The 21,588-nt window shown below is 34.9% G+C and overlaps 1 protein-coding gene and 1 long non-coding RNA gene across 2 annotated transcripts in view; both read right to left on the bottom strand.

Annotated features, from left to right (window-relative positions):
• Positions 1 to 1,360: 1,360 nt before the first annotated feature.
• On the bottom strand, positions 1,361 to 11,950 carry LOC118765349. The gene is made up of 3 exons (XR_005001186.1): positions 11,596 to 11,950; positions 4,831 to 4,836; positions 1,361 to 1,371 (listed from the first exon to the last, which is right to left on the bottom strand). It is a non-coding gene; the product is annotated as an uncharacterized LOC118765349 (long non-coding RNA).
• A 615-nt stretch (positions 11,951 to 12,565) lies between these two features.
• The window catches only part of LOC115217060, a 19,761-nt gene continuing 10,738 nt past the window's right edge, over positions 12,566 to 21,588 (bottom strand). The window contains exon 2 of the mRNA XM_029786645.2: positions 12,566 to 13,892. The gene's annotated coding sequence lies outside the window, so the exon portion shown is untranslated. The remainder of the gene's footprint in view (positions 13,893 to 21,588) is intronic.

The following is a 21,588-nucleotide window of genomic DNA, read 5'->3' as shown; positions in this document are numbered from 1 at the left end:
GTTGCTCAGAGTTGTCTAATATTCAAGTACAAGACATCTCACTTTGAAATCCATTGTCTAACATTTTAGTATTACTTTTACATAAAACAACTGCATTTTGTAAAGTAAAAACTGTTTTATGATTGTGTTTGTAATTGTTGTCATTCACCCTCACATTCGTCCTGATTGAGCAAGTCTATGAACGAAGCCATTCCAAGTATGACCACTCTGTCTTTTTGTATATCTAAAACTGCTTTATCCATTGTGCACAACTTTTTAAAGTGGGTGAGATATATCATTTGAAGAGGGTTTAGCTGCTATTTCTAGCAGGTTGAGTGACCACTTAGAGTCCACCTCTAGCTCATGCTTGTACTGATTGTTTGGTGTTCTAGCAGCTTACTCAACCTGCTAGAAATAGTAGTCACATTTCCCTCAAATCACGTTTTATTGTTGTATTTCGGAATGGTCATATATCTAAAACTGCTTTATCCATTGTGCACAATTTTTTGAAGAGGGTTTAGCTGCTATTTATAGCAGGTTGAGTGACCACCTAGAGTCCGCCTCTAGCTCATGCTTGTACTGATTGTTTGGTGTTCTAGCAGCTATGAACCTTTACTTTGTTACTCAACCTGCTAGAAATAGTAGTCACATTTCCCTCAAATCACGTTTTATTGTTGTATTTCGGAATGGTCATATATCTAAAACTGCTTTATCCATTGTGCACAAATTTTTAAAGTGGGTGAGATATAATTTGAAGAGGGTTTAGCTGCTATTTCTAGCAGGTTGAGTGACCACTTAGAGTCCTCCTCTAGCTCATGCTTGTACTGATTGTTTGGTATTCTAGCAGCTATGAACCTTTACATTGTTACTCAACCTGCTAGAAATAGTAGTCACATTTCCCTCAAATCACGTTTTATTGTCTTAGAGAAAAGGACACATTGAATAATGTCTTGGGTTATACTGCATCATCATCATCATCACTTAATGTCCACTCTTTGATGTTTGTTGGTCAAACGGAATTTGATGAGGCAGATTTTCTACAGCTGGATGCCATTCCTGTTGCCAGGCTTCACCTGTTGCCAAGCCTGAAAGAAAAAGAGAAGTTTGCTACAAGTACCCGGGAAAAAGAGCTACAAGTACCCGTGTTCACAGTTTGACATTATTTCATTTTTGTCTCACCATACGGTTTTGGTTGGTTTTGTTTTTCATAAAATTTTAGCCCTTTTGTATCTAAACCGGCCATATCCAACCCAAGTCTTCTACTAATTATATGTTCGGACCAGTACAGTATCATCATCATCATCGTTTAACGTCCGTTTTCCATGCTAGCATGGGTTGGACGGTTCAACTGGGGTCTGGGAAGCCAGAAGGCTGCGCCAGGCCCAGTCTGATCTGGCAGTGTTTCTACAGCTTGATGCCCTTCCTAACGCCAACCACTCTGAGAGTGTAGTGGGTGCTTTTTATGTGCCACCTGCACAGGTGCCAGAAGAGGCTAGCAAAACGGCCACGATCGGGTGGTGCTTTTTACGTGCCACCGGCACGGAGGCCAGTCAGGGCGGTGCTGGCAACAAATAAATAATCATATCAAAATTTCAAAGCTTCAAAATAATGCATGATTAATTCAAAACAGTGTGAATGAATAAGCGATGCATTTGATTGGTTAATCTGAATGCCAAAGGGATAAATTTGCTTTCATTTTAGGGTTTGGACAATTATTGCTTATGGTTGCATAAAAGATCTTTGAGCAACCTTCTAAGCAAATTTTACAATATGCTTTATGTATAAAAAAAAAACGTTGCCCTTTTCAAGCCTAGCCAGGCTCGTGGGCCTGGTTTCCCGGTTTCTGTGATGTATGTGTTCCTCCCAGCTGGACAGGATGCCAGTCCATCACAGTGTTACTCAAGAAACAGGAAGAGAGAGTGAGAGAAAGTTGTGGCGAAAGAGTACAACAGGGGTCGCCACCACCCCCTGCCGGAGCTTCATGGAGCTTTTTAGGTGTTTTCGCTCAATAAACACACACAACGTCAGGTCTGGGAATCGAAACCGTGATCCTCCAACCGCGAGTCTTCTGCCCTAACCACTGGGCCATTGTGCCTCCACATGCTTTATCTATAAGTAAAAAAAATTCTAATTGCCTTATTTGATGATATAAAAGACACAGTCCAATTTCAACAGCACATATTCAGGGACAGAGGTTTCGGTACATTAAAGCATGTAATATAGGCCCGACTTTACGTAGGATCCAGGGTGATGTTTCAAGACATCTTTATTTTTTTTTAAAAGTGCATCATGTATGCCATCAAATTCTTGCAAACCAGTGATTCTTAACCCTTTAACATTCAGATTACTCTGTGAAATCATCATCATCATTTAACATCCGCTTTCCCCTCTAGCTTGGGTTGGACAATTTGACTGAGGACTGGTGAACCTGATGGCTGCACCAGGCTTCAATCTTGATCTGGCAGCGTTTCTACAGCTTGATGCCCTTCCTAATGCCAACCACTCCGAGAGTGTAGTGGGTGCTTTTACATGCCACCAGCACGGGGCCAGTCAGGCAGTACTGGCAACAACCTCGCTCGAATCTTTTACACATGCCACCAGCACAGGTGCCAGTAAGGCGATGCTGGTAATGATCACACTCGAATGGTGCTCTTAATACCCTACTAGCACGGGGCTTGAGTGCCAGTAAGGCTAGAAATGTAATATTTATTTATTCACATTATTTTCAATTAATCATGCATTATCTTTGTAGCTTCAAGATTTCAATGATGTTTATTTTTAGAATGGGCTAGTTGTGAGAGGTCAGATATGGCCAGTTTGAACATAAAATAGGAAAAATATTGAGGCTGGATATGGCCTGTTTAACCCTATCATTACTGTATTTCTGTTGAGATGCTCTGTGTTTCTTTCAGTTAATTTAAATATAACAAAGAATTTAGTAAAATAACTTAGTTATCATTAAGCTAGTGTTAGGAACATAAATTGTGACTAAGGTTTGATGGAAGATTTTAATTCAAAACTTAGGAAAACAAGACATTTGTACTACAGGGCCAGAGCCAGTTTCAGCCATTTAAGATGCTCTGTGTTTCTTTCAATTATTTTAAATATAACAAAGAATGTAGTAAATTAAGTTAGTGTTAGGAACATAAATTGTGACTAAGGTTTGATGGAAGATTTTAATTCAGAACTTATGAAAACAATACATTTGTACTACAGGGCCAGAAGTGGTTTCAGCTGGGTTGGTAACGAAAGGCTTAAATGCCAAAGAGGTTAAACACTTAGTTTCTAAGAGGTGGAATTTGAAATCTCAAGGGAAAATTTTCCAAAGAAAGAAAGAATATACAATGTACATCTTCCAAATACTCAGCTTTAGGTTTATTACAAATTAACAGTTCAGAAGGAAAAAAACTGCTGCTTCAGACTTAATCCTATTTGGATCTATTCAATGACTGAAATTTGAAAAACAAGGGATGGAGGATATGTCTAAGACACAAAACCTATGCTTTGGTGTATCCTAGATGTCATTGGAATTATAATAGAATATATGTCTTAGAGTAGTATACTTTATTATGTTATTCTATTATTGGTTTCAGCCATCCTGGGGCAGAAGCTCGACCTTTATTCTTTAGAAAAACGCCGACGCCGTGGTGATCTCATTCTTGCTCACAACATCATAAACGGAAAGTGTAACCTCTCAAAAGAGCTGTTCTTCACTCCTGCTCCAGAGCATCGGCTACAGGGTCACTCGGAAAAGCTCTATCTGCGACGATTTCATCTCAATCGAAGGAGAGGGGCTTTCTCCGTCTGGGTTGCGAATGTGTGGAATAAGCTGCCGGACGAGATGGTGAAGATGCTGATGACCGCTCGGTTCAAAGTCTCTCTTGACCAGAAATGGCCTGAACTCTTTGCATGAACACCACCCTGTACATAACTCCATGTCCCCCTACATGGCCTTGCTTTTTGCTTTTTGAGCCAAAAAATTAACTTCCATTGTAGATGTTGAAGGTTACTCATTGGACTTGAAACCTCTTCTGTGATCATGACAGATGTGTTACCATTATATCAACACAATCCCTCAAATATTTCGTTTTTAAGCAAGAAAACACAATTAATATTGTGGAAGTAGTAGGCGTATAGGCGCAGGAGTGGCTGTGTAGTAAGTAGCTTGTCTACCAACCACATGGTTCCGGGTTCAGTCCCACTGCGTGGCACCTTGGATAAGTGTCTTCTACTATAGCCTCGGGCCGACCAAAGCCTTGTGAGTGGATTTGGTAGACGGAAACTGAAAGAAGCCCGTCGTATATATGTATATATATGTGTATATGTTTGTGTGTCTGTGTTTGTCCCCCCCAACATCGCTTGACAACCGATGCTGGTGTGTTTACGTCCCTGTAACTTAGCGGTTCGGCAAAAGAGTACTGGTCTTACAAAAGAATATGTCCCGGGGTCGAGTTGCTCGATTAAAGGCGGTGCTCCTGCATGGCCACAGTCAAATGACTGAAACAAGTAAAAGAGTGAAGAGTACATATAGTGTTTTTATAACCCTAGGCCAGTCCTAACTGTACAAACCTATGTTCAAAGCATTCAAGCTATGAGCATCACATCTCCCTTTTAGGGGAATGTAAGACTACAACTTATTTAAGTTGGCAGGATATTGGGGTCAAGAGCAGGATATTGGGGTCAAGCAGCCTTAGAGAGACTCCTTGTGGAATGTATAACTAAATAACACAGTCAATTTCTGATATTCATTTATGAAACAAATACTTTTAATTTGGTTTTGAGTCTTGGCGAATTCTGTATAGTAAGCATTAAATGTAATTCAAGAGAGTGTGAAAAAAAAAAAACCCCAACATTCCACTTTTATGTGGGATAATGCTAAAAATAGGTCGACTACCTTTGTAGCTGGAAGGTCCTTTTTTTTCTTTCTTTTTTTTTTTTTTGAGAGGTGAGGTGCCCAAGTGTCAACTGTTGTCTTAAGCAGAAAAATGAGATTGCCAGAATGTGTGTGTGTGAGTGTATAATATGTATATAAAGAAACATTGGTCATAGAACAAACATCAAATTCGAGTCATCTCAGCTTTATATATAAATAACACCATACCTCAAACATTTAATCATATATAAATAGTACCATGGTTCCTAAATATATAAAATATATGTATACATAAAAACACAGTAGGTAAGAATATATATGCAAATAAAATACAAATACAAGGCACAGGAGTGGCTGAGTGGTAAGTAGCTTGCTAACCAACCACATGGTTCTGGGTTCAGTCCCACTGTGTGGCATCTTGGGCAAGTGTCTTCTGCTATAGCCCCGGGCCGACCAATGCCTTGTGAGTGGATTTGGTAGACGGAAACTGAAAGAAGCCTGTCGTATATATGTATATATATATATATATATGTATGTGTGTCTGTTTGCCCCCCTAGCATTGCTTGACAACCAATGCTGGTGTGTTTACGTCCCCATCACTTACCAGTTCGGCAAAAAGAGACCGATAGAATAAGTACTAGGCTTACAAAGAATAAGTCCCGGGGTCGAGTTGCTCGATTAAAGGTGGTGCTCCAGCATGGCTGCAGTCAAATGACTGGAACAAGTAAAAGAGTAAATATATAGAATGGCCTATCAAAAAATGTAAGTATAAATGACTAAATATTCCAAAGCGTGTCAGGCTACCAAAAAACTAATAAACTAAGATAAAATAATATATCAAACAACAAAAAATATTTTTAAAAGTTTTTTTACTCCCCTCGTGCAAAAAGTTCCATTCTTAAAACTGGTTACACAGATATACTAGAATATTAGTGGACTGTTATGTAGATAAATGTATGTATGTGTGGGTGTGTGTATGCACATGTATTTTTTTTTTTTGTATATATGAAAATGCATAATGATAACTAAGTTATTTTACTAAATTCTTTGTTATATTTAAAGTAATTGAAAGAAACTCAGAGCATCTCAAATGGCTGAAACTGGCTCTGATTCTGTAGTACAAATGTTTTGTTTTCATAAGTTTTGAATTAAAATCTTCCACCAAACCTTAGACACAATTTATGTTCCTAACACTAGCTGAATAATAACTAAGTTATTTTACTAAATTCTTTGTTATATTTAAAGTAACTGAAAGAAACACAGAGCATCTCAAATGGCCTAAAATCTTCCACCAATTCTTAGTCACAATTTATGTTCCTAACACTAGCTTGATGATAACCAAGTTATTTTACTAAATTTTTTGTTATATTTAAAATTAATTGAAAGAAACACAGAGCATCTCAACAGAAATACAGTAATGAAAGGGTTAAGGATGGGAATCATCTGCAGTGGTAAAAGAAGAGGAAAAAAAAAATTAATGGGACAAAATGGAGACAACTCATTGCTTCTCTGGATTCTCTCCTCGCTTATGTGTTTCTTACAACAGTTGATTTGAAATAAAATATTCTGTGCATCAATATCAGCAATCAGAGGTGGGGCTTGCAAAATCCATTTGAACCCTAGACCAAACAAATAAAAAAAAAAGAAGGGGTGCATAGGGGGACACACTTACATAATGTAGTCTTGGAAGTCTGGAATATAGGACAAGATTGTCATGACTGGATTGCTTTGATTATAGCTCTGTTTAATCTCTCTCTATATATAAAGCTGAAGTTGTCTGTGTATGGCAGGTTTGGTAGCCTTCAACTAACACTATCTCCTCCGAGACCCTGCGGCACAAGTTGATCAAAATTGAGAGTATGATAGAAGAAGGCTTGCTCTTCCTTCAGTAGAAGACAAAGTTCAAATCGGACCATGTTAACATCAAAAAGGTGCTTTTTTTTTTCTATGAAAATCCCTATTTTTTAATGATTTTTTGACTGCTGTGTCGCCATTTTTCAGTGTATTTCAACCAGAAAAATGTTTACTTAAAGAGAATAACAAGCTACATAATGCAAAATTTTTACTTTTCAAAAATTCCAATTCTAAAGGGCCGAAACAAACCCAAGCAACGCCGGGCGATACTGCTAGTTAAAGCTAAACTGGTGATAAACAATTAAACAATAACAAACAACATCAAAGGAATGCATTTATTTATTCCATTTATAAAGTATTAAATGAATTGTACATAAGGTTTAGATTTATGAAATAATAAAAAAAAAAGTGTTTTGTAAAAATACAACAATATTGGGGTTTTTTAAGAAAAAAACAACAAAATATCTTTAAAAAAACAATAAAATGGGGAATGGATACATAAATACAAGCATTACAATGACTGTGTCACAACATTGACGTATTTATATTTCCTTTCTACAAATGATTAACAACAGGTTGATATGAGTTGACCTGTAGGACGGAGGATGTTAAAGTGCTAGTACTCTAAGCGAAGCTACTAAAGCTAGAGAACAAGGATAAGGCAGTTAAATGCAGCAATAAAATTGGGAAGCTATTCGCTTTTTCTTACTTTCATTATGTGATCATATATGCATATATATATATACATATAAATACATATATATATATGCAAATAAATACATATATATATATGCAAATAAATACATATATATATATGCAAATAAATACATATGTATATATATATATATACATATATATACTCATACCTAAACATACATAAATACATACATATATATATATATATATATATACACATACCTAAACATACATAAATACATACATATATATATATATATATATATATATATACACATACCTAAACATATATATATATATATATACATACATATATACACATACCTAAACATACATATATATATACATACATACATACACACACACATATATATGTGTGTGTGTATGTATATATATAATAGAAATATGTTACAAAAAGAAAATAGAAACTACACGTGGAAATGTAAGGGGAAAGTAAGAACATTGTAAATCAGAAAAAGTACAGGTTTTTTATGAAAAGTAACGAAAGATATACACAATTAGATGTACTGAGGTAGGAATAAAAGTCATTATTTTGAATTGTTAAAGAGATTCAAGCATACCAGTTTCGTAAGTTACTAATCATTCTCAGGGACTATTAGACCTGACACCGTCCATTAATCGGTGTGCATCCAAAGCAATGAATATTAGTATTCAAAGCAATGATTAGTAAGTTACGAAACCGGTTGGCTTGAATCTCTATAATAATCTCACAATAATGACTTTTATTCCTACCTCAGTTCATCTAATTGTGTATATCTTTCGTTACTTTTCATAAAAAACCTGTACTTTTTTTGATTTACAATGTGTATTTTTGTTGATTTTTCTTACTCCCCCCCCCATATATATATAGATAACTATACATATATATATATATAGATATATATACACATATATATATACTTGTGTATATTTATATATATATACATACATTGTGTGTATATATATACATACATACTTATGTATATACATATATACCATAATATAGACATGTCTATATAGAAATATATATATATATACATGTGTACATAGATATATATATATATATACATATATATTTTTGTATATAGATATATATACATACACATATGTTGAGGCGCGTGGCTTAGTGGTTAGGGTGTCAGCATCATGAGCGTAAGATTGTGGTTTCGATTCCGGGACCAGGCGTCATGTTGTGTTCTTTAGCAAAACACTTCATTTCACATTGCTCCAGTCCACTCAGCTGGCAAAAATGAGTAACGCTGTGAAGTACTGGCGTCCCATCCAGCTGGGGAACACATACACCACAGAAACCGGGAAACTGGGCCCATGAGCCTGGCTAGGCTTTAAAAGGGCGCATTTATTATTATTTATATATATATATATGTGTGTGTGTATATATATATATATATATATAGTGTAATAAATAAAATATATGCATACATACAAACATATATGTAAACAATTATGTGTAGCAGAAAAACGAAGTACAGGACATGCTACACAAGGAAAAATCCCCTTCATCAGCTGTCGCTAGCAGACACGTGTTTCGAAGGCAAGACAGAACACGTAAGGTCAAGCTAGGCCTTCCTACGAGAGAATTAAAATAAAATAAACTCATAGAGGGGTAAACGAGCGAGAAAAAATGTAACACAAAAAGGGACGTAACAAGGAACTGCACAAAAAATACATACAAGAAAAAAATAATACAAAATTAAAGATATATACATATATGTATATATATACATACATACATACACCTATATATATATGCATACATACATATATATACATACATACATATATATACATACATACACATATATGCATACATACATACACATATATGCATACATACATACACATAGATACATACATACATATATATATACATACATATATACATACATACACATATATATATACACATACATACATATATATATATATATATATATAATGTAAAATTATATTTTGGTCATGTCAGTCTGCTGTGTGTGTGGGTGTTACACTGCACATTATCTTCAGGCAAGTTACCTACAGTGAAAACTGTGCACCTACAGTGAAAACTCGGAGTAAGAAATGACTGACTTGACCAAAATAAAACTTTATTAATCTCTACTATTGTTTCTTGTACTCCTCTTTTCAACACTAAATATGAAAACATAAGTTTGTGTATGTATATATATAATTTGAAGTGTTAAATATTATATATTCATTATGGCCAATCTTACTAGTCAGTTTCGCACTAAGGATTGAACTGAGTGTTAGATAACAGCTTGATGATGTAATCCTGTACTCTTCAGAGATGGCAGTTATGGAATATGAATATATGCATATATATAAACACGCACATACATTAGGTCTACACACTGAAGGAAAGGAACGGAACAAACCTGATGATTTGATCTATTGTTAATCCAGGTTTCATACACATATATACATACCATACATATATGTGTGTGCGTGCACCTGTATCCATATTTGTGTTTACAATCTAAAAGCTGGGGTAGTTTATGCTAGAGCATGTTTTATGTCCTGTAACATAGCAGTTTGACAAATAGAAATCAATGCAATAAATATCTGATTGAAACATGTACTGGGGTCGATATTATTGCTGAAACCCCTGAAGGTAGTGCCCCACCAGCCTTGTCACAGTCCATTGTCTTAAAGCAGTAAAATAAAAGAATATATACATATATTTATATAAATAAGGATAAGATCGTTAATTTAAACATAAAATAACGATTTTATCAAGTGGTCAGCATGGAAAAAATAACCTTCAAAGGTAATAATTATTAAAATTATAAATTAGGGCATCTACGAGATACCACCATGCTGAAAATAGCAGCCATGACTCTAAAACCACCTTAATTATCCATATATCAACACGGAGACAAAACAAAGACACAAGATGAAACTAGTAAAAAATTGCAAAGTCAGAAACCCGGGATCTAGAATTATCCAGTAATTTTTTACTAGTTTCATCTTGTGTCTTTGTTTTGTCTCCGTGTTGATATATGGACAATTAAGGTGATTTTAGAGTCAGAGCATGGTGGTATCTCGTAGATACCCTAATTTATATTCATATATATATATATTATATATATATATATATACACACACATATATATTATTAATATTAAATAATACAAGGACAAAGTGTCTTGAAAAATTAACTATAAATATCAATAAACAATAAGCATCCTAATAAATAGATATACATGATGTAATCAAATAATTTTAAAATTCAACAAAATTTTAAAAAAACTTAAAATCAATTTTTCACTTCAAAAATCTTGCGTATTAAAACATGTATAGAAAAATATTTGTAGTTAATAAATTACTAGAAATATAATTTTTCTATTGTTTAAAGTTTTTGTTTTGGGGTTTTTTTTTTTACTTTTACTTTTTTTTTTTAAATCTCCACTGCATCTAAGAAGCAGATGACAAGATTTAGTCATTTTCAACTTCAATTCCTCTTCCCCATCATACTAAAATTTTAAGGTGAGTTTGATGATTAATTAATTTCTTACACAGACGCAAAGTTTTATTAGGGATTACGGGACATTTCGGCACAGCCCTTTAGGCACTTCCTATTTGGCTTGGCTGATTTGAGACTGAGGCTTTTCTCATTCTGGTGTTTCTATTCTCATGTTGCTCACATTCTCTCTCCTTCTCTCTGTGAGCATATTTTTCTTTATGTACAAGGAGAGGGGGAGGTGTTTATGTCAGTTGTGTTCAATTAATAATTAATAAATTGTAATGTCTCTCTCTCTCTCTCCTTCTTCCCCCTCTCTTGCACTTGCTCACTAATTATCTTTCCATGTGTATGTTTTTGTGTGCATATGTGTGTATGTGGAGGCGCAATGACCCAGTGGTTAGGGCAGCAGACTCGCGGTCGTAGGATCGCGGTTTCGATTCCCAGACCGGGTGTTGTGAGTGTTTATTGAGCGAAAACACCTAAAAAGCTCCACGAGGCTCTGGCAGGGGGTCATGGCGATCCCTGCTGTACTCTTTCACCACAACTTTCTTCTGTTGGCCTGCTTGCTTAGCCAGCGGGGTGGCGTCATTTGGAGGCTAAAACAAAGCGAAGCACATTGTGACCAGCGATATGTAGCAACATCTGATAGCCTGGTCAGTCACGGTGATCATGGTGATGTGTGTACGTATTCGCCTTCAGTGCCACAAAGTACTGTCCCCAGCCCCCAAACAGCAATGCCTAGTCATCCCATTCTGCTTATTACACAAGAGGAGTTATATTTTAATGTTTGTGCTACACACACACACACACATATAACCTAATGTTGGAGAATTCGCACCTATTTCAATGCTCATGAAAACAGCACCAAACATTATAAATTTCCTTTCCCTAATAAGACATTGTGTTTGTCTAAGAAATAAACTCACATTAAACCTTAGCAGATTCAGCTAGCCAGAGTTTACATATACATACCCATATACATACATACCCATATATATATATATATATATGTGTATGTATGTAAACTCAGCTAGCCAGAGTTTACATATACATATACATATACATACATACCCATATATATATATATATGTGTGTGTGTATGTATGTATGTATATATGTATATATATATATATTTACATATATATGTATATATACATATATATATATGTATGTATATATATATATGTGTATTTATGTATATATATATGTATATATATATGTGTGTATTTATGTATATATATATGTATATATATATGTATTTATGTATATATATATACACATGCATATATATATATGCACATGCATATATATATATATATATGATAAATCTCTGAACGAGGTATATATGTATATACACGCACTCTATAGTGCTTTCAAACCAGTGTTAAATTGTTGATTGCAGTAAAAATTTAAATGTTTAATTTTTGCTGGTGAAAGCTGAGAATTTAAGAAAATAATCAAAACTAATATATGATAGGTGGTAAATTCAGAAATCGTTTTGAAAAGAATTCATTCAAACAAAATTTTAAAATTCATTACAATTATTTCCTAGGTTTGTCCTAGGAAATCAGTTGACAAGTTTGAGATCAAAGATTTCATTTTCAACAATGAAAAACTACAAATTACTTACTAATAAAAAGGTTTTTACCAGTATAAAGAGAGAAAATAATTGACTCGGCAGCAACTTTAGAAACAACAATTTTTGTTGAAGTGAAATAAGGAATGAGAAGAAGCAATTCAAACTACTAATTCCTGCTCAAAAGATACATTTAAAAAAACTTTTAAGGTAAAAAACCCTTGTGTTTATAAGAAAAATTGTGATGCTCATTACTTTTTAAATTGCATTAATAGCTTGAGTGAAGTGAAATAACTTCAACAATAGATTTTAAATAAGACTAAGAATTTTGCTTGCTATGAACCTACTGTTTTTTGGGGTTTTTTTTACCAAATTTTTAATATATTATTGAGTTAACTTCACTTCAACATTTATTATTTGGTGAGGAAAATTTCAACATCAAATAATAAATGTTTAAGTGGAGTTAACAGTCTGTTGTGTGCTTTTGGACAGGTATTATGTGTCTTTCATCCTGTAAATGTTTTAGTTTCAACACACAACCTCAGATGGAATCATTTGCCAGACAAGTACATCTCCGGAAATAATGACAGTTGATATCAGCCAAAACAGGAATCATGGCTGACTAGGTCCTTTATAGGTAACATATAAGATGCATTATTAAGAATTAAAGGTTTTATTGAATAATAAATCCTTCAAGTAATTCATTGCTTTCAATGAAGACAAGTTGAAAACAGTTGCTAACATTAAAAGAAAACCTAGCAACCTATTCAGAAAAGTGTTTATTTTAACTTTTAGCACACTTTGGTGCATCATGTCACCGTATGAGTTATTGCTGCTGCAGCTGCATTGTGTCACATTGAGAAGGGACAAAACTTATATGGCAACATGATGCACCTACAGCATGCTAAAGGTTAATAAAATAGAAACCAAAAATGATTACTGGTCCTTTCAGCTTTTATTCATGACAGCTTATGATGGGATTATTTCAGACTGGTCTCATCTATAAGTGGTTTGTAACAGATAAAAAAAAACAGATCTCTTTTCATAATACTTAAATGAGAACACAACACCTGATGATGAAAAACATATAAGGCATGAAGCTAATTCTTACAATAAAGCCATTTTTCCAGAGTTCAAAACAACATATAAAGCTTTGCTTTTTAGATGCAATTCTAAGACCATAGTTTAAACCATAACATTATAATTCTAATGTTCTAATAAATGAGTTCTTCTTCCTCTTTAAACTAAATTTCAATTCTGAATAAAATATTGAATTCTTACATTGGTTCTAATCCACAAATTGTAAGGAGGGTGTGCAACTGATTGGATCAACTCCAGAACAATACTGATTTCAAATTTTGGCACAAGGCCAGCAATTTCAGGGAAGGGAGTAAGTCGACTGCATCGACCCCAGTGTTCAACTGGTACTTATTCTATTGATCTTGAAAGGATGAAAGGCGAAGTCAACCACAGCAGAATTTGAATTCAGAGTGTAATGATGGACAAACTGCAACTAAGCATTTTGCATGGCGTGCTAAAGGTTCTGCCAGCTCACTGCTTTAACCTCCAGAACAATATTAGCACTTATTTTATCCACTCTTATAGGATTTGAACTAATAATATAAAGGGACTAGCAGTATAACCCGGTTTTTGCCCAGGATTAAGCTAATCAAGTTCTTTATTTCAAACCAAACTAAGTAACATTGACATCAAATTTGGGCAAAATCCCTTGAAATTGGTTTATATGTATATATATATAGTGTGTGTGTATGTATATATATATATATTATATATATATATATATATATATATATATGTATATATGTATATATATGTATATATGTATATATAATGGGCAACACACACACACATGTATGTACGTACACCTATTGCATACATGTTCGTGTGTGTGTATTGCCCGTATATCAACGAAACACTTTTTTCTCGATGGATAAAAAAAAACCAACAAAAGTCTAAACAAAAACTTACTCGTCGCTAGAAGGGGACTTAACTCCTGTTTGCAAACAATGGTGATTTCTCTGACTTGAAAATTGTTAAAAGTTTTGGTTGAAAATTTATTTTTACTGCTATTCGCTGGTGCCTCTGGGGGAAAATAAGCTGACGAAAATACAGCTAGGATCATGATGAATGTCCTCCTAAAATTGGAGCGACATGCATGCTAATTTGTGGATGTGCATAAATTACATTCACGTACACACACACACACACATACACACCTCCTGCCTTTCATATATACAGATATAACTAAATGCTGTCAAAGCTCCCTATTATTTGTGTCATTCAGCTTTATTTCTAAATAGAAAATTCATAGTTTATAACTTGGAACACATTAGAGTTAGCATTTTACATAAATATGTTGACAATACAAATACTAACAATAAATTTGTAAAAAATAGGAGTGGCTGTGTGGTAAGTAGCTTGTTTACCAAACACATGGATCCAGGTTCAGTCCCACTGCGTGGCACCTTGGGCAAGTGTCTTCTACTATAGCCTTGGGCTGACCAAAGCCTTGTGAGTGGATTTGGTAGACGGAAACTGAAAGAAGCCCGTCGTATATATGTATATATATATATATATATATATATGTGTGTGTGTCTGTTTGTCCCCCCAACATCACTTGACAACCGATGCTGGTGTGTTTACGTCACTTTAACTTAGCGGTTCGGCAAAAGAGACCGATAGAATAAGTACTAGGCTTACAAAGAATAAGTCCTGGGGTCGATTTGCTCGACTAAAGGCAGTGCTCCAGCATGGCCACAGTCAAATGACTGAAACAAGTAAAAGAGTAAAGAGTAAAAGAGTAAATGTAATTTTTTAGCCGATTGTTTTTTTTTTAATTAAAACTTCAAAATTGTATAAATGGAATTTACTTGTATGTGTTTAATTAGAGCCGCCATATGACTGGAAATATACATTAACCTTAGCCCAATTTCCACTCTAAGCTAACAAACAGCTCATCTTCTTGGCATTCCATCAATTATCTATTATCCAGAAATAGTAACAATATTGTTTAATCAAACCAGAATATTGGCTAAACTATGTTGAAACTAATAGCACACTTTGATCTTGGCCAAAAGGCTGGGAAGTGCTTGGAACTAATAGTAACAATATAGCTTAATCATGTGAATATTATGATTAAATCATATTGTTACCGTTATTTTTCTAGATATGGTTCATCGGTTTCATTCATGCAGTGCTAGAAAGAGAGACTAGAAACTGACTTACTCCAACATTTAAGACAATAACAATTTATTTATATAGTGAGACTACGTTGATAAAATCACTGAATGTGATTAGCAAAGAGGAGATGCTTGGCACTCCTGAGAACAGTACTTATGTCTAAATTTACTGAAAATAAGTATTGAAAGCAAAAATTCCCAAATTTAGAACATCCATCCCTGCCTATAGTTTTCCTTAAAGATGTTCAAGTTGAGTGGCAATCATATCATCCTCACCAGTTTAGGAGAGCCAGCTCATTTGATTAACTTGATACAAATTTAACCCTTTCGTTACCAACCCGGCTGAAACCACCTCTGGCTCTGAGTACAAATGTTTTGTTTTCATGAGTTTTGAATTAAAATCTTCCACCAAACCTAAGTCACAATTTATGTTCCTAACACTAGCTGAATGATAACTAAGTTATTTGACTAAATTCTTTTTTTTATATTTAAAAATAATTGAAAGACACACAGAGGATCTCAAATGGCTGAAACCGGCTCTGGCTTTGTAGTACAAATGTTTTGTTTTCATAAGTTTTGAATTAAAATCTTCCACCAAACCTTAGTCACAATTTATGTCCCTAATACTTAATGATAACCAAGTTATTTTACTAAATTCTTTGTTATATTTAAAATTAATTGAAAGAAGTCCAGAGCATCTCAACAGAAATATGGGAACAAAAGGGTTAAAAGCACTCATGCTGGTGTCATGTAGAAAGCACTAGTGATGGTGCCACCTTAACCCTTTTGATACCAACCCACCTGAAACCACTTCTGGCCCTGTAGTACAAATGTCTTGTTTTCAAAAGTTTTGAATTAAAATCTTCCACCAAACCTTAGTCACAATTTACGTTCCTAACACTAGCTTAATGATAACCAAGTTATTTTACTAAATTCTTTGTTATATTTAAAATTAATTGAAAGAAACACAGAGCGTCTCAACAGAAATATGGTAACAAAGGGATTAAAAGCACTCATGCTGGTGCCATGTAGAAAACACTAGTGATGGTGCCACCTTAACTCTTTCATTACCAACCCAGCTGAAACCAGTTCTGGCTCTGAGTACAAATGTCTTGTTTTCAAAAGTTTTGAATTAAAATCTTCCACCAAACCTTAGTCACAATTTATGTTCCTAACACAAGCTGAATGATAACTAAGTTATTTTACTAAATTCTTTGTTATATTTAAAGTAATTGAAAGCGCCACAGAGCATCTCAAAATAAATACAGTAACGAAAGGGTTAATGAAATTGGATAATAACTGATGATCAAATAAGCTAATGATTCTGAATGCAAATCCTGCCAAGGACAATTAATTAATTAAATTAAGTTATTTAGATAGTAATACATATAAAGATGTCAATTTGCTCTTTACAATCAGAAGCTTCTATGAAGCCATGTGGCTTAACGGCTAGAATATCCGGTACATGATCAAAAGATCATGAGCTCAAATACCAGTGGTGCACTGTGTCGTTGAGCAAGACACTGTATTTCACATTGCTCCAGTCCACTCAACTGGCAAAAATGATTGACCCTGCAATGGACTGGGGTTCTGCTCTCTGGGGGTGTTGTGATCTCAGTCACCGGGTAACCGGCCCAATGAGTTCTAGAGATAGAATTCATAGTAATGTTGAGGTAGTAATTGTCCAGGGCTTGATGATGATGATGAGGATATTTTGAGATCATATTGAATGATTAAGAAAAATAAAATACGGGCCATTCCCCACGGCAACGCCATCACAATCATGACTGTGGGGCACAGCTGAGCACGCCACTTGTTCTTGTGAGTGTGGCTCATTACCCCCTCCTCCTCCCCCTTCTGCTGTTACCACCCCACCCCACCCCACTTTTTTTTCTCTTTCTATTTCTTCGTTTTTTTTAGTATTTAAATCTTATTAATAACATTCTGACAAGGTGAGTAATTATTTAAGCCATAACATGATAAAAGTTTTAGAACGCAGTTCACCATAATTTTTTGCATACATATAAGGTGGGGAGTGGGGGTCAGTACACCCTTAATTTCCAGCTGTTGTTTGTTTTGTTTTTTTTTAGAAGGATTCATGGAACAGAACTTGATAATAGTTGCAATGGTCAAAAATACCAACATCTACTTAACCCTTTAGCATTCAGTTTATTCTGTCAAACACAATACTTATTTATCCACAGTTTTTAATTAACCCTATATTATCTTATTATAGCTGTGAGATTTAAATGATGTAATTGTTTATTTTTAGAATGGCATTGTAGGAGAAGTGTGAAAGACCAGATCCAGCCAGTTTGAACACAAAACAGGCCAGATGTGGCTAGTTTAAATACTAAAGGATTAATATAATGAATTTGCAGACTGGAGGGATGCCAATTTTATATAGTTTTTAGATTACTAGGCATAGCTGTTGTTTAGCTCCAGATCAAACTTGCTCAAGCAGAAACTATGATCAAGGGCACTCCAGCTATGACCATCCTGCTTTTTAGCAGCATATTTAGGAATACAATTGAGAATGGCAGTTGTTGTTTGTGCTTAGCTCCATGTCAGTCCTAAGAAGAAATTACTGAATGTGTGTGTACTTTAAGCTGATGGAACATGGTTGCGAAAATCTGCCTGCTATTTCTAGCAGGTCAAGCAATCATGTAGAGGCTTCTTCATTAGCTCGTGGTAGTATGGTGGTAGTAGATTATAAGGCGGTGAGCTGGCAGAAACGTTAGCACGCCGGGTGAAATGCTTAGCGGTATTTCGTCTGCCGCTACATTCTGAGTTCAAATTCCGCCGAGGTCGAGTTTGCCTTTCATCTTTTTGGGGTCAATTAAATAAGTACCAGTTACGCACTGGGGTCGATATAATCGACCTAATCTGTTTGTCTGTCCTTGTTTAGCCCCTTGTGGGTAGTAAAGAAATAGATATTAGAAGATTATAGAGTTACAGCTAATTGAATCAGTCATGGAGTTGGTAGTCTGCATCACATCATTGGTGCAATACAGAGTTCCTCATAGAGTCAGATGTAAATAGCTACAATTCAAGCGTGATCGTTACCTGCGTCGCCTTACTAGCACTTGTGCTGGTGACACATGAAAAAAACATTCGAGCGAGGTCGTTGCCAGTGCTGTTCGACTGGCTACTGTGCAGGTGGCAGATAAAAAGCACCATTTGAGCGTGGCCATTACCAGTACTACCTAACTGGCCCTCGTACCGGTGGCATGTAAAAGCACCCACTAAAATCTCGGAGTGGTTGGTGTTAGGAAGGGCATCCAGCTGTAGAAACTCTGCCAGATCAGATTGGAGTTAAATAGTCATATTTAAAGGCAATAAATATTCAGTTTTCATTACAAAGTTTCTTTTGATTTTCAACTACAAAAAAACACACAAAAATGAGGCAATAAACCTCTTATCGATACCAACCTGGCTGAACCACCTGTGGATCTGTAGTACAAATGTCTTGTTTTCATAAGTTCTGAATTAAAATCTTCCACTAAACCTTAGTCACAATTTATGTTCCTAACACTAGCTTAATGGTAACTAAGTTATTTTACTAAATTCTTTGTTATATTTAAAATTAATTGAAAGAAACACAGAGCATCTCAAATGGCTGAAACCAGCTCTGGCTCTGTAGTACAAATGTCTTGTTTTCATAAGTTCTGAATTAAAATCTTTCACCAAACTTAAGTCACAATTTATGTTCCTAACACTAACTGAACGATAACTAAGTTATTTTTACTAAATTCTTTGTTATATTTAAAATTAATTGAAAGAAACAGAGCATCTTAAAATAAATATAGTAATGAAAGGGTTAACATTAAACATGTAGTTAATTGCATTAACAGATTATAAGGTTTTATTTATGACATATATTGCAGTCACTGAGATTAAATTGTTTCTAAGCCCCAGATTATCTCTAAATGAGCAGATCTATGATGAAAAGTATTCCAGATGTGACCATTCCATCTGTATTTCAGGTAGTACAACTAGGACAATATTATCCAGTGTGGCTCTTCCTTCTCTCTCTCTCTCTTTTAAGACAAAGGTATGATTTGAGGGAAATTTGGTTACTATTTCTAACACGCTGAGCAACTATACAGACATTTCTCTTGATGGCTCATGAGTATCATTCTTATATAGCATTAAATAAAGTAACTAGTTACATCAGTCTTGATTCTAGCAAATCTAAATCCCTCAGTAATTATAATTACTGAGAACCTAGGACATAATTTATTGATTAGTTCACTAGTATTGACATATTTAATGCTGAGAAATTAATTGAAAATCTTACTAAAAGTAAATATGTTGTGAGATAAAGAAAACATTTAATTAGTCAATCATCATTATTTTGATTGAGAATGGTGGTTGTTGTTTGTGCTTAGCTCCATGTCAGTCCTGACTGAGTCAACCAATGATGAAAGTAGTCCAGCCAGGGCTACCAAGCTCACCCCTATTTTTTTCTTTTTTTTTTGGTGGGGAGAAATCTAAGGTATGGAAAACCAAAGGTTTTCCATACCTTAGAACTCACAGAAAAATTTGAAATTTTATAACTGTAATTCAACTGTGAAGTATAATTACAATTTGTGCTTTATATTTTATGAAAGTCCTTCTGGCACTCAAAACAATAGTTCATGTAGCAAAACCAAAGGAAATTCGTATAAATGAAATACATGGACAGCTTTTAATGTCATACCTTTCCCTGAGACATTAAACTAATTGAAGCATTTCTATTTTGCTTAATTAAAATAAGATCAGAGATTTGGTCACTTGTCTATGTATTTCTTTACTGCCGACAAAGGGCTAAACATAGAGGGGACAAACAAGGACAGACAAACAGATTAAGTTGATTACATCGACCCCAGTGCGTAACTGGTACTTTATTTATCAACCCCGAAAGGATGAAAGGCAAAGTCGACCTCGGCGGAATTTGAACTCAGAACGTAACGGCGGACAAAATACGGCTACGCATTTCGCCCAGCGTGCTAACGATTCTGCCAGCTCGCCGCCTATGAATTATCCACTGCCTAACAGAATCCAATGTAAGTTGGTTGATGTTTGGAAGAGCATTCAACTGTAAAAACCCTGCCAAAACAGACAGTGAAGCCTGGTGCAGTCTCCTGCCTAGCCTAGCCAGCTCCTGTCAAACCGTCCAACCCATGCCAGCATGGAAAACGAATATTAACCCTTTAGTGTTCACATTATTCTGCCAAAATTAATGCTTCTTTATCCACATTGCTTTGAACTAATCATGCATTATCTTGTAGCTATGAGGTTTTGATGAGGTAGCTGTTAATTTTTAAAACGATATTGTAGGGTTGGTGCGAGAGACCAGATTTGGCCAGTTTCAACATAAAACAGGCAGAATACTTTTGGCCGGATATGGTCGGTTTAAATGCTAAAGGGTTAAATGATGATGATGAAAAAGAAGATGAGCTGGAAGAATAGTTAGAGTGCTGGGAAAATGCTTTGTGGTATTTCTCCTGACTCATAATGTTCTGTGATTTATGGATCTTTTCGGGATCAATTAAAGAAGGTATTGGGGTTGACTTGCCCTCTCCCTTAAAAATTGCTGGCCTTGTGGCAAAATTAGAAAGAATATACATATATATATGTAAGCACAATACTCAGATTTATAGGGATGTGTATATATGTCTTTATTACCCACAAGGGGCTAAACACAGAGGGGACAAATAAGGACAGACAAACAGATTAAGGCAAATTGCTTAGCGGTATTTCATCTGCTGCTACGTTCTGAGTTCAAATTCCGCTGAGGTTGACTTTGCCTTTCATCCTCCCGGGGTCAATTAAATAAGTACCAGTTACGCACTGGGGTCGATGTAATCGACTTAATCCGTTTGTCTGTCATTGTTTGTCCCCTCTGTGTGTAACCCCTTGTGGGCAATAAAGAAATAAGACAAAG

The sequence above is a fragment of the Octopus sinensis genome, linkage group LG11 (assembly GCF_006345805.1).
Source record: "Octopus sinensis linkage group LG11, ASM634580v1, whole genome shotgun sequence".
In the NCBI taxonomy this organism is placed as follows: Eukaryota; Metazoa; Mollusca; class Cephalopoda; order Octopoda; family Octopodidae; genus Octopus; species Octopus sinensis.
Note: the sequence above shows the minus strand (reverse complement) of the source record. Positions and strands in the feature narration are given on the sequence as shown.